The sequence below is a fragment of the Alosa sapidissima genome, chromosome 12 (assembly GCF_018492685.1).
Source record: "Alosa sapidissima isolate fAloSap1 chromosome 12, fAloSap1.pri, whole genome shotgun sequence".
NCBI lineage: Eukaryota > Metazoa > Chordata > Actinopteri > Clupeiformes > Clupeidae > Alosa > Alosa sapidissima.
In genome coordinates this window covers 23677591-23692229 of record NC_055968.1, presented here as the reverse complement: position 1 = coordinate 23692229, position 14639 = coordinate 23677591, and positions in this window count along the sequence as shown.

Genomic DNA, 14639 nt, shown 5'->3' with positions numbered 1-14639 from the left:
ACAAAGAATTTCCCCTGTTTGTATATTCACTCCAAGTTGGCCTACCATAACTTACCAACTCTACACTGTAAACCATAAACTGGCTATTTATATGAAATAACCAAATGTATTTGTTTAACTTTACGCACTGCTACTTGGAACGTAACACATTTTTGTTTGTGCAGGAGAGAGAATGACAGCATTAACAAATTGCACTTGTTGCTGGTTACCAATAAATACTAGCTTATATATTTTTTTGCAAACAACAAAAACAGAAAGGATGGAGACAACAAAGCTTGAGATGGGCAGGAACAAGTTTAATTGGTAGAAATGCTTGTCAAAATGTTAGGAGCTGGATGTGTGGATGAATGAAGCACAAGTATGCTTTACTATGTTAAACATGCACACTGTTTAATGTTAGGCTACACGGTAAACTAAAAGTAAACCAAAGGTAAATTTAGCCTTTTTAGGGCTGTATAAAGTTGACCAAATGAATATAGTATAATGAATACACTCTTTTGCAAATGGTTGATCTACCCAAGGTTACCCAATATGAACAAAACTAAATGTACAATTCTAAATGATCCTGCAGAGGACCATAGTATTGAAGAATCAGTTGAACTTTGATGGCTGCTCACTATAATATGCACACAATTGTCTTTCTAATGTCAAGTGCCTTTGACACATCAGACAAATAATGCTCTCAACTAAAGATGGCTGAATGAGATCTGGAATTTACTGTATGCCATTGCACCAGACTCCAAATACACTTTTTATAGAGTATTACTTTTACCGTGCCTGATTTTAAATGATCTGAAATTATCAGCCGGTTATGGAACATTATCTTTCACGAGAGACTAGTGCCATCAGCAACTCTAAAGTATTAATTATGAATCCATTAAAAGACCAAATTCATTAGAAATGTGGCCATTATAAAATGGCATGCTATTATTTCTTTCTCATCATTTTGTATGATTCAAGAGATTCCTCCTGCATTTATGTATGAAGACAGGAGAAAGTCAACTGTTTAGGGCACTTCATGATTCATATAGAATTTTAATTGGTCTAAGCTTTCTACCCAGAACTATGTATGCAGTTGTGCAAATAGTGTGGAGTTATTCTAACATAAATAAAATATCAGTACAGCTCTTTATATTTCTAAATGGATTAGACAATGTTTGTTGCAAATACATCATATTTATTGAAACAAAACATACCGCTAACTCCAAATGTTAAAATCATACAATGATTTTACACTGATGGCGAGACAACAACCTAAGGTACAGTATGAGGATTGCATCTCCTTACAATGAAAACAAAATCAACAACAAACTATCTCTATAGCACCACAATTACACATACAGTACAGCACCCTACATGTCAATAGCATTTCAAGTAGGCATCCACATTTATCTGTGTTCATTGGACTAAGCCTATGACACATTCAGAAAGCTTGATAGTGGACTCCTTTTCCCCCAAATAGTCTGTCATCAACAACATCTTCCTAACTCTCCAGCCTCTGACTACTTGCTTAAGACAGTGGCAGTCTTGAAGTTGAACATCTCTCAGTGATGTACTGGCCTTTGGGCGCACTGGGACAAATCCTGATGTGCTGCCACATTGGTGGGCATGTAGACCATCAAAACAATCCATTCAGTGTTTACTGGTCCTCTCTGTCTCTGTACCAACCCGCTCTGTTTGCCTGTCATTCAGGATGCACAGCATGCTGTGTGTTCCTGCCCTGGGCTCTCAGGCCCATCATTGGGCATTGACATTTTTAAACTAATGCAAATGTAGCAAGCAGCAATGTGAAAGCCAGTGAAACCTTGCACAGCCAGAACATTTGAGTGGTAAAATGGATATGTAACTATATGCTAGGCAGTTGAAGTTAAAATTGTTGTACAAAACGACGGCAATGATGAGGCTACTAGTTCCTAGGCCATGTTAATGGTGCGTCACAAAATCTCAAGGCTATTACTGAAATATGCCCCAGCAAAAACACAGGATGCTTTCTATTTCATAATACCTTTGAGTATGTTCAAAATGACCTACCAACAATAGTCCAGAGCATTATCAACAAAGACTTGCATACTACATTGTGTGGGCTATATCATTAAACAGACCGCAAACCCATGAATTTAAAATGAGTAAAATAAATTGATAATAACAATAATCAACAGTATACTGTACCTACTCCCTCCCATTCCCCACTAGCAGACAACTCTATGGCCAAATTTCTTTCCCAGTGCCCCACTGATTAGACTTATGTATGCCTGCCAGCCTTGTTCCCTTTACTCAGCAAATTTTACTTTCTCTTTTTCAAAGGTATCATAAATCATGTCCTCATATGGAATTTTTCACTCAGTAAAGTAAACTATTTGTTCTCCATTTAGAGTACAACACCACATCGGGTCTCAATGTGGGTGCTACAATACCCAATGGGATTTGAAGCTGTCTGTGTATATTAGCCAACAGTTTCCACCACTGAAATTAATTTCATTTGTCCTCACTGGACACTAACTGCTACAACACTGCCCCTTCTTCAGATGGCATGACTTTAGAGCCTGTTTATGTTCTGTTATGTTACCATGTCCCAAACTAAATTCAGTCTATCACAATATATCACTGTCTGCCACATCCACACTGAGGTTCCAGGATGCTATGAGAGCGGGTTAGGAAATCAACAATGAATGTAGTATAGCTAGCATTCATAGCCCATGAATCCTAATCTTTAATTGGCCATATTTTTCTCTAGCTTAACATCTAGAATCACTCCTTGCAGGGCTAGGCGAAGAAGGATGAGGCGAGGAACAAGGAGGGTGAAGTTTGGTCGGAATTAGTAATGACCACTTATGCAGGTAAATTCTCTTGCTAGCTTTCTTTTTATTGCTCTTGCCCTTCAGTGGTCCATATTCCATCAATCTCCAGCCCTGCTGTTTTTACAGGCTTTCCAGTCATTAGTGAACCTGAGCACATGCTATGAATGATAAGAGCCGATCATGAGCGGCCCTTCAACCTGACCCATGAGTCGTGTAAACCGTTTGCCATTGCCACACAGCCACCCCAGCGTCTCACTGCAATTCTCCTCCTTTAAAACAGCTTGTTCCATCTGTCAGTCAAAGAATGATAGTCATATAGAGATGAGAATGAATGAGATCCAACATTTTCAGATTCCTAAGAAAAGTGAATATTTACATTGACATAAAGACAAATTGTATAAAATAATATCACACTGGGCTCACATTATGCTGAGAGATTTGATTATTCTTGTTTTAAAATTATGATTAGTGTCAATGTTATCATTAGTGTCAATATATTGATATATTGTTCAGACTAATTTCATTTTGTTCCAATACAGAAAAGTACAGAGGACATGACATTGGTGTTCGCAATGGTAGACATGGCTGTTTTTACAAGAAAGGTGGTCATTGTCTGAGATTGATTGTTGAATCATGTCCTTTATTTGAGATGATCATCTTTTAAGAGGTCAAACGTGATAAGGGTCAGTTTTTTAATGCAATGAAAACCTTTACGGATGAATTCATTGTCATGTCATTATGGATACATCTTTGTATAGAGAGTGCTGAGGGGTCAGAACCTCAACAGCTGCTTGCATTACCATTTTATTGTCTGTGAATTTTGTAATTAGAATGACCTATTATCAACAAAGTCACAAATTCTGCTTATTATTAAATTGATTACAAAAAATGAGTGAAATATTGTGGCATCAAAAAAATGAATAAATAAATAATAGGATCAAAATACAAAGACAACATAAATAAACAGAAAACTAGTCCTACTTTATCTTGATGGCCCTTTTTTGTGTTCTGAATGCCAGTGGGGAATACAAATATGCCCTGCTTAGCAGACAGGCAGATGAGAAACAGCTAGGAGACAGTTATTTGACAGAAGGACACTGTGTTGAGGCTTGCAGGTTTATAGGAGCAGTGCTTGTAGAATATTTAAGTAGACTATCCAAAGAAGGTCTCAAACAATAATATGTGTACACTTGATAAAATAGCTCAGTATTATATGTATTTTTTCAAGATTTGTATTTAAGTATTGATCAGTACACGTTTTCACTAAGGACGACCTACACTGATGTGTATCTGTCTCTGACATTGTAAACAAATGGATGGTATGTTCATGTACATACCTTTTAATATGCAGTGATGAAGAGGAGCAGAATTGTCAGACCTCTCATGTTACATTATAAAGATACTGTGACTTGGTGGTGCAGTGCTGTACCCAATGATACACACTAAAGTATAGGCTTGAGAGGCAAGTCATTTAGGGAGCTTGTGTGTATGGACAGAGTACACATCAATATACATGCAACAACATGCCTTATTTGGGTTCAAAATAACACTTACCAAACAATGTCCCTCATGTTGACTTGAGAGCCAATTTTGAAAAGCAACATAGTGAGCACAAGTGTCTGGCCTTATGTATACATGCATTGGGCCTGTGTCTCCCAACATTCACTTCCCACTCATACAGTAATAGCTTTGAGAATAAGCATGTCCTGGCATATCCTTAGTCATTCTGCAAAGAAAATAATATCTATTTTTGGTTTGTCAACTACTGTCACAGCCCAGCTGTGACTCTGACAGGAAATGTCAGTATGAACAAACAAATTAATTTTGCACAAAATCATACCTTCCTTCACCGCAGATACTTGTTTTATTATGTTGCCTCATGTTGACAACATCTTAAGTTACCCAAAAAGGAAACAAGCAATAAGAGTGTCACACCATGTTTCTTTCTGTCTGAAAGTCAATGTACCATTCTTCCTTCCATTTAATTCTGACATTCTTTTGGTTTATCTTTTTTTTCTTTGTTTACTTTATTGTTCCAATCCCATTAGAAATCAGACATTATGGTTAGAATAGTTATTTGAAAATAGTATTCATGTCATACTGTACATGTCAATGACTTCTGAGTGAGACTTTGCGAACAAACAAGAGGTAGGCCTTCATTTCACTTGAGACCAGAAAGTCGTCTTACATTGGATTGCACTGGATCAGAGAAATATCACACTGCATGAAAAATGAATATGCACTCCATCCAATAGGATATGTTTCATTGGAATATGAGGAACCATATGAGGTTTTGGTTTATTGCCTTATTTTGTCAGTAATTCTGTTGGAATGGAAAATAATAATTCACAAGTCTAAGTCAGTCGTTGGACTTTGGATTTTGTCACAGTAGGGAGAATAGTAGATCTGCCATCAATATGGCTGAAGGTCTTTCATTTTTCATGTTTATTCATTAACATTAGCTTTCAGAGGAATAACCAAAATGTTCCTCAAATTACTTATGTCTCTGAGCTGTGTTGTGCACAAATGAGAATATGCTTCCCACTGTTCTATGTAAATCATCCTCAGAGAGAAACAGTACTGAAGTGGATTTTTTGCCCTGGTACAAACGAAAGAACAACATCACAATGAAAGTCTCTCTACAAAGGGAAAAAGGTAACAATGCCTTATGCTGGCAGAGGCAGATAAAAAAAAAAAAACAATACAATTCTCAAACAAGAGTGCTGACAAGTTTGTAAATGGTGGCTTGCTAAATATTTGCAAGACAAAGATAACTTCACTGCGGATTGAGCGGTTTAACTACATTCAGTTGTGACACTGTGACAATACAGTTATTTGTTCAAGCAAATCATACAAATTCAGGGGATTAAAGCATAATTTCCAACACCATCATTCCTTAAACAATATGTAATAAGGCAATAACAAAATAAATACAACTAATTGTATTTCTCAACAGAAAAATACAGTGCAATTAATGGTTAAGAAATGTGTTTGTGCAAATGTCTTAATGTATGTGTGTACGTTTGTTTGTATTCGATCTTGAGATGCACAACATCAACTCTAAATCTTGCTTTAGCAACCCCTAATCGAACAGGCCACATTAAACTCATGACTGAAAATGCCCAGAGTGTTTACATAAACATTTGTCCTTGTGACCCCACTTAGGGACCTCTTCACTATGACCTTCATACTATGTATCTTAACTGCAAAATGGATGGCCTTGATGCCAACAAATATGTCCATTGGCATAAGAAAATAATGTTTTAATGCCCCTGCTGAGCCCTTTATATAACATAGCCTAAACTGCATAGTCTATTTGGTACTTTGTTCCCAGAGCTTGCTCAAATGTTAGGGGTCAATCATGACCAAACATAATGGGGACTGGACGAGTTCTCACTCACAACTTGTTAAGATCATAACCCCCCGCTGTGCTTTTCCATTTGAATTGACACTTTTTTCAAATACATTTATCTCCAGTAGTGGGAGGTTGCTCCCCTTGACATGCTATTGTTCACCTGCTCCCCTCGTTGCTAGTCTTCATGGCCAGCGACATAACAAGTGCATTACATGACAAATGGTTATGCATTAAAGGGTTTTTTGTTCACTTTTTTCTAAGCTGTCTTTGGAATCTACATTTTTCTTCAGAAAAGCACAGCAGGTGAGTTTTTTTTTTATTTGTATGAAGAAAAGACAGAACAAGCTGAACAGAGGACAAATTGATGACACAATTTTATCGACTGTACAATCGAGGCTTGAGGCTTTTAGGCTGACAGGTCAGCTTTCTCAGGAAGTGACTGGGTCCTGGTCTCTCCACCATCAGCAGAAAAGTGGAAGAGAACATATTTTTTGACTGTGGAGAAAATAGCATTCCTTTAATGGTGTGAATCATGTCTACAAAGGTAGCAATCTAACAGCAATGTATTATGTTTCTTTGAGAATGTGACTGAATTTAGTCATGACTGCTAAAGAAGTGAAAAGAATGGATGAGCTAAATAAATTATCTTTAAGTTTCTTAATTGGTTGGATATCTCCCTTAAAAAAGAAAATATAGTGGGGAGAGTGCATACACACACACACACACTCATACTGTATATAATATATATACCTTGACATAACTTAACTCTGAACTGTCAATGTATTCTTGGAAAAAAGTGCAGAGTGCTTCTGGCCAGTTCCACGGCTCATGCTCCTTGTAAAATGCTCATATTTTTGGTTTTTATACTGTCTTTTTAATTAGAATAAATGTTTCCCATCAAGGTTACACTAAACATGTTAATTGCAGCATCTGATGAGGCCTGCATTTTAAAAACCGTGTGGGCTTATTAAGCTGCACACACAGAATGTTAATGGTGGCCGGCACAGGCCTCCTGTGGTGAGCGGATGTCTGACTGAGGTTCCAGAATCATTATCGTCATGCCACTGCAGAGAGCTCTGACCTCACTCTACAACAGGGTCAGAGAGGGGGGGCATAGTCAGTCTATTTCTGTCATTGTGTTAAAAGCAGAACAACATAGAGAGCTGTGCTTTTAGGACTTTTCTTAATTTCTCTATACAGTATATTGACATGTGCACAGTGATAAAATTACATTTGATCTACTGTACCTATGGAAGTCACAGAACACATGTTTTAATGCAGAGATGTCTCAACTCTTAACATAACTTATCTACAGTAGTATGCTACTATATATATACTATATATACTATATATACTTTGTATGTATTTTTTGCAAAGCCATTTTTATAGCAATGTGTGAATTACTATTTATGTTTAGCATTCGAGTTTCAGAGGGACGGTCAAAGGTTGCTGTGACTCCATCATCTCCCTCAAGTGTGGATTTACTGACTTCAGAGTGACCCAATTATGTGTTTTCCACTTAGAAATAGGGCCCTTGGTAAAGTGTTTCAGGAGTTGCACTATAGTGATTTGGACTTGTTTGTGACTGATGATCTTAATGCGTGCCCTGTGGATTGGAGGGATTACTTTTCATCTCAAAAAGTCAGATATTGCCGTGATCTCTGTAACCTGCAACCAAAGACTACCTTCCAATCTGCAGGGCGGACTCCAGAAAGCTAATTAATCCCCACTGACCTAAGTTTGAGAGGAAATTCTCCGGAAGCATTCAGGCTGAAATTACGAAGTGCTTAAAGTCGTCTCACTTTTGACTCAGATTTGGATTGTTTGATGACTTGATGTTTGGGGCCAAGCTAAAAAAGGACAAAAATCTCTGCACCACTCTTTCAGTTGTCAGTTTTCATATTTTTCCATTAACTTCTATTGAGTTCCTTAATGCTTATAGACTTATTCACATTTGTTTTTGCGGCAGAGTGTGTGCCCCATGATGCAAAACAGTCCTTGGGTCTTTAACTCTGATTCAGTCTCAGCCCACCGAGTATTGAGAAAACCTTAACTCCATGAGATACCATTAATATTCATGAGTAATACTATGCATGAATGAAAAAGCACCCTCAACATTTTCCAATGTCACCCCCCCCCCCCCACACACACACAAAAAAACTGCTGTGGGGTCCTGTGCCGCTTGTGATTTTTCTTTCTTGACATTTGTAATTGTTATAGTCAGGGAAATAGAAGGGCTCTCTGATATTTCTCAGGGTCCTTGAGGAACGTGCTTCGCCCTGCAGTTATATATTTACTGGGGTTCAGAAGGCTGGGAATACTTGGAGATATTTGCTAATTTATTGCTCCTGTTTGGAGCAGGTGGACTTGTGCTCTGGGCAGAATTAGTTTTATCGCACTTGTGTTTGCAAGTTACTCTGAGGGGACTAGATACCCTTTTTGTTTGTCATTTCATACAGTCTGGAGTGCTCAGCTCCTGTACCAAGGGAAATCAACTCGATGTTGTCTACACACAAGGCACACTTTGAATATGAGTGTTTACGTCAGGCAGGACGAGCCAATGTTTTCACAGACAGAACGCATGGAGTAGCTTACTTGTCATTTTGGTTGTATAAAGTATTCTAAAGTCATTCTAAGCATTCATACTCAAGGCCAAGGAATTAAATGTGCAGCAGATGATGTACTGTAGTGGGCGTGGTGACCTAACAATGACCTAAGATTGTATTCAGAAAGTCATGAAATTAATGTAGAAATTTGTCATAGCTGTAACCGAGTCTTGTTGACAGTGTACACATTGAACTAGTGTCTGATTTGATTACAAAGAAGTTACCACATTAAAAATCTGGTGTCAGCATACAGTAGTGGTGTCAAAACATGACATATATCTTCATCTCTCCCATATACCCAGAGTGCACATTTGGAAAAAAAAATACAATGTCTTTACAATGCCCTAACAGTTGTCTAAAATGGACAAAATAATGTATTTTCATCTTCATCTGGTATTGCACACCCTTGCAATAACCTCCAAACCCTCCAGGGCAGATATCAGAGCCTGGTCGAACTCGAGGAAGCCTGTCTCCATGGTGACCTTCCTTCACCATTCCACCTCTTTCAACCCTCCATCTCCCCCAGGTCCAGGCCTCTTCGCTCCAGCCTCGTCTCCTTGCTCAGAAGCCCTTTCCCTCTCCTCCCCTGATCTCGGTTGGCCTGCTGACCCCGTCTGTAGCACAGCCCCCCCGACAGTCCCTCCAGGAGCGGCCCCTTTTATGATTATCCTCCAGAGTAACTCATCACCTGCTAGGGGGCAGCCCCGCGGGCCCTCAGTGATTAATGGCACTTGTGTCCATCTCCCCGAGACCAACTGGTCCTATTCCATCTGCTGTGTCTGATCCGTCCAGCTCTATGTCCGGAGAGAAATAGATCCTCTGCTTCTACTCAATTGCTGCACACACACACACACACACACACACACACCTCTCTCTCTCTCATTTTCTGACACACACACACACACACAGACAGCCTCTCTCTCTCTCTCTCTCACACACACACATTAATTCATAGTGGGAAATTGGAATTGGGTTGAAAATGATGCCAGTTAAAAGCAACTATGCCCCATGCTTCATTTGTATTACCTCTCTTGTCTGTCTTGACTTTGACTTATTCCTACATGGAGCGTAGAGCCACGACAGAACTATGCCAATGCACTCGGTCCTTGGCTCATTTCTGTATGCTAAGTAAGGTGAAAAATGCTCCAAAGATAATATTTTATCTTGAAATCCAACAACTAATTTGGTGATTCCATTCCGTCCTCTCACGTTTAGTTTAGTTCTGCTGTTGTTTTTGTGCCAATCAAAGGGTATTTGTGATGAATATGTTTGGAGTTAATGTATTGTGAACTGAAACATTTGTATCAGCATTTCTTCTAATTTCTATCAGATTTTATGAATGAACTAAAGAATTTACATAACAAGGGAGGGATCCCTTTTTCCTCTCAGCCATGCATGAAACTAACAATAATTTATGCACAGAGATGATCCCTGCCGCTTTTTATGTCACCATATGAGAAATTACCTGGAAAGAATTTATGGGACGCAAAAAATATATAAATCACAGGACCACATACAGTACGAACGCTAACAGTTCAAAAATTCATATGCTCATGTCACCCTACAAGGGCTTTACAATTATGAAGATAGATGGTAAAGTATATCTGAGCTACACCATTACCTTTCACATGCTGCAAGATAGCAAAACATTAATGACTGCAAAATCTGGAGACATTATCACTTGCGGTCTCATTAGCAAAATGGCTGACACCCTGCTGGATCTGGGCTCTTAGTATTCCAGATTTTTTTTGAGTACCACAGATGTGTGCGCACATGACTCACCCATTTTACTTCTCTTCTGCATGGTTAGGAGAAGGAGACTGTGGCAGTGTGTCTTCATGTTGTCGTATGCCATTAAGTCTGAGCGTATGGTCCGTTGAGTCAGAATACATTCTGCATGTTTTGCCTCTTTCTTTTGAAGCTCCATTGGAGCTGGTCAGTTTTGGACAATTTATCTCGCTAACAAGCACTCATTTGGTCTTTGCTGGTGACAGGCCCATAATCGCTGCAGTCTAAGGGTGATTCATCTTAAAGTTCAGTAGATCCTGAAAGTATCTTTAAACAGTGCTCTGGCCCAATGCTATTGTTTTTAGCACTCAAGCAAAGAAGGTGCTCACTCTGGAACGATCAATGATGAGATTCATCACCCAGTCTGGTCAATTTCTCGGAATGCTTTGTTGCATGAAAATGCTTATTGTTAGCATGAAAAGAATCCTTTGTTTTCCATCACTTCACCATCCACAGTACTATTTTAATGTCACCCAGTCATAGGAACCTGACAGATGACACAAACGTATATCCTATATCATACCTCACAGATAGAGATGAATCAGTGCTGACATGCAATAGTCAATTCATGCTAGACATTTATGGCACAAAGCTCGTTCCCTTATGCTTCTCAATCACGAGCCCATGTTTTCTTACTTACTACAGTGAGTGCACTGTGCATATTACAATGAGAGGCACATGAATTGTTGAAAAGAAGTCTACTGACTGGCTGATTGTATTACACTGTGCCCACACAAGAATTGTCACACATAGCTAAACCCATATTGGGTTGAGTGATAATAACATTCAGGATACTGTGTATAGGTTATACTGTAAAACCGAGAAAAAAAACAGAGAGAAGCAGTTAAATAAATCTGACGCCTGTTAAAAAAAAAACAGACCACTGACCATTACTCTGTAATCTCTCTCACCTTGCAAAAATCCTTATCCTAACCTCTAACTAGCACTTTATCTTTAAACCTAAGCCAAAACGTATATTCCTTAATAACTAGCTGTCATCTGGATATCAAAAAAGATTAGCCTACTGCCTGTCAACTATCAGGTATAAAAAATATGAGAGAGTAACATGCTTTTGTTTGATGCTGAATATGCAATAGTGAATGCACATAAAATCACATTTGATGATCCTAGATCTCTGTCAAGATCATGTATGCTTTGGATTTTTCAGGTTGGCTATTTTTGCTTTAATCTACAGAGATTTAGCTTGAGGCAACGGCTCTTGTACCTGAGCGCAGATTTTGAGCACACTAGACACCTCTGAGACCATGTAGCACATCAGATGAAATAATGTGAATCTAAGGATTCAGGCCAAAGATTTGGCACAGCACATCAGATGAGAAATATATCTCAATAAAGGAGAATCTAAAGAAAGCAGATTAGACAACATATGATCTATTCGTATTAAAGGTGGGGTATGGGATTGACAAAATGGCGGGCAGATTTTGAAAATACACAACTCAAATGGTCCTTCCCTCTTTCCTCCAACACTGGCTCTGACTCCACCCATTCGAAGAACATGGACAACACATCACGCAATCATGCACGAGCGAAAACTCAGATGCGTGAGAGCGAGCCAGGCTAGCGTAGGTTGCACTATACGAGCTCTAGTCTCCATATATACATACAATCGCTCACATCAGCTTCCTCCCCAAGCAGGTTAGTTAGCTAGCTAGTTCTACGTTCTTTATTCACCTCCAAAAGGGTTGTAGTTAGTTCCACAAATGCCAGAAGACGCATGATTTTAAATACAGTACATAAGAAAATACAGACTTATGAACTAAGAGACGTTGACTATAAAAAGATTACAAGCCAATGACCAGGACCACAACACTGCAATTGTTTGTGTTAGCCACATGTCGCTGCTAATACACTGACGGCAAGAGCCTATAAAGACCCGTTAGCTTTGTGGTTTTACTGTTGTGTAAATGACAAAAATACTCCATAACTTGTCTGCACAGGTTAATAGTTCATCGGCTTCTTACCTGTCCAGAAAAAAAAAAAATGCCACAGCAGCATCTGTTTGTAAACCTTCGTGGTCCTTCAGTTGTCACCAATGTTGGAAAGCAGTGCCTAGAATGACTCTTGTTTTCTCTTTTTCTCTTTCAGCCTTTTGCTTGCAATTGCTCTCTCAAATATAGATTTCCTTTTTACGATTGCTAGTGCTGGTGGTAGTGGTGGTGGTGGTGGTGGCGTCTTGTCTGCCATTGTCTTCTAGTTATCAGCTAGCTCCAGTACCGCAGGATAACGTCAAATGGAAGCAACTTGCACTTGGCACTTGCTCTGACTGGGTCACAAGCTTTGAGTATGTTCATGAAGGGGTCATGCACGCCCTCAGGGGGAGGGGGTATAGTACGACCGTTTGATTGACGAACTTACTGTCCAATAATTATAGGTGGTCTTGGAAATAACTGGATGGAGTTTTTCGAGCCCTGCCCCTTCCACAGGTGATTGACTTGTTTATTTTCCATTTCAGTGCTTCCAACTCTGTGGCTATAAGTGGGTTAGGAATAGGATTTCAAGTGATTTTGCAAAAATGGCCAAAAAAGAGAATCCCATACCCTACCTTTAAGTCTTCCCATAATTTCCATCAAAACAGCATGATGGTATGTGTTTTATTGTAAAAGTACAATAAAATGCCTGAAATACAACTGCTATTGCTCTTCCTTCTTTTTCTTCCAGGTCACAGTCATAGAGTATATTATTTAAGCAATATGACATGAGTGGGAGTGGGGTTGGTAAAAGATATCGCCGTGGGTACGAGGCGGAAGGCAATTACAGCCGTGGCGATATCCTTTACCAACCCCACGACCACAAGTGTCATACTGTTTTTATAGAACAGTTACATTACCAACTAATTTAGTTTAGAGTTACCAGAGTTTAGAGTTACCAGTATGTTTTTTAGAGTGTTTATTATGACCGCCGCTAGCGAAGCTAGCAAAGCTAGCTAAGCGGTCATATAGCTTTCTGAATTTTTGGTCAACGATACCCGGGACTCCGAAACACCGGGGAACATGAAATTTGGTGGGTATGTAGCCCCACTAGACTTTTACGGAAAAATTTCGTTTGGTCCCCGTCACAATGTAGATTTATTAACGCACCCATGATGATCTACATCTCCATTAAACCAAATGTTTTAGAGCACACTTTGAGAGACGTATCAGGGGCAGAGACGCTTATTTGTTTGTTTGAAGTGAGTGTTTATAGCCTGGCCTTAATTGCCTTCCTACATACTTCCGCTCGATTTTTTATCTCCCTCCACAACTCCGTCTGGGATTCTGGCCGTTGGCCTCGCTCACAGAGGTGAATTCGACTCCGCGCAATTCAATGAATGCAATTCAGTCCGTGCTGGCTACGCTTCCAAATATTCAAGAACTGAAGTCCGAACAAAAGGGTGTTTAACACATTTTATTTCGGGCAAAGATGTCGTGGCCCTACTCCCTATGGGATTTGGGAAACGTTTGATTTGTATCGCGCAGTTGCCTCGATATTAAATTACAGCATGTGCGGCAGACCCGGTATGAATGAAGCGGCGTGTTTTCAATGATCACATCTAGCTTTGACAATTGTGATGATATTGTATCGCCGAGGCTATTTGCCCCCGTGTTGGGCTTTCCCCTGTGTCTTCTGTGTTCCCGGCGTGTGTGTGTGTGTGTGCGAGTGTTTGTGTCTCCCTCTCCCTCCTGTGTCATAGAATGTGTCAATGAGTTCTGATGTGTTTTGATTGGTGGGAGGTGTCCGGGAGGGAATATTTAGGGGTTCAGATAGGTTAGCGATTTCTAAGGGGAGGGAATAGATAGATAGATAAATAGATAGATAGATACTTTATTGATCCCCAGGGGAAATTCAAGGTCTCAGCAGCATACAGACACAAACACAAACACATTCTTTAACAGGAGAAAGAGTAATTAAAGTATATAATATAAAAACACAACTAAGCAATAAGGACAGTAGAAGAAAAAGAATATGCTAAATATACTAAAATACAAATTATAGTAACTAACACTTAATCTAAATCAATTCTAAAAACAGTATCCACATAGTGGTGATTAATCAATCAGAGGCGCTTGCAATGACTGAGGCAGGGACTGAGCC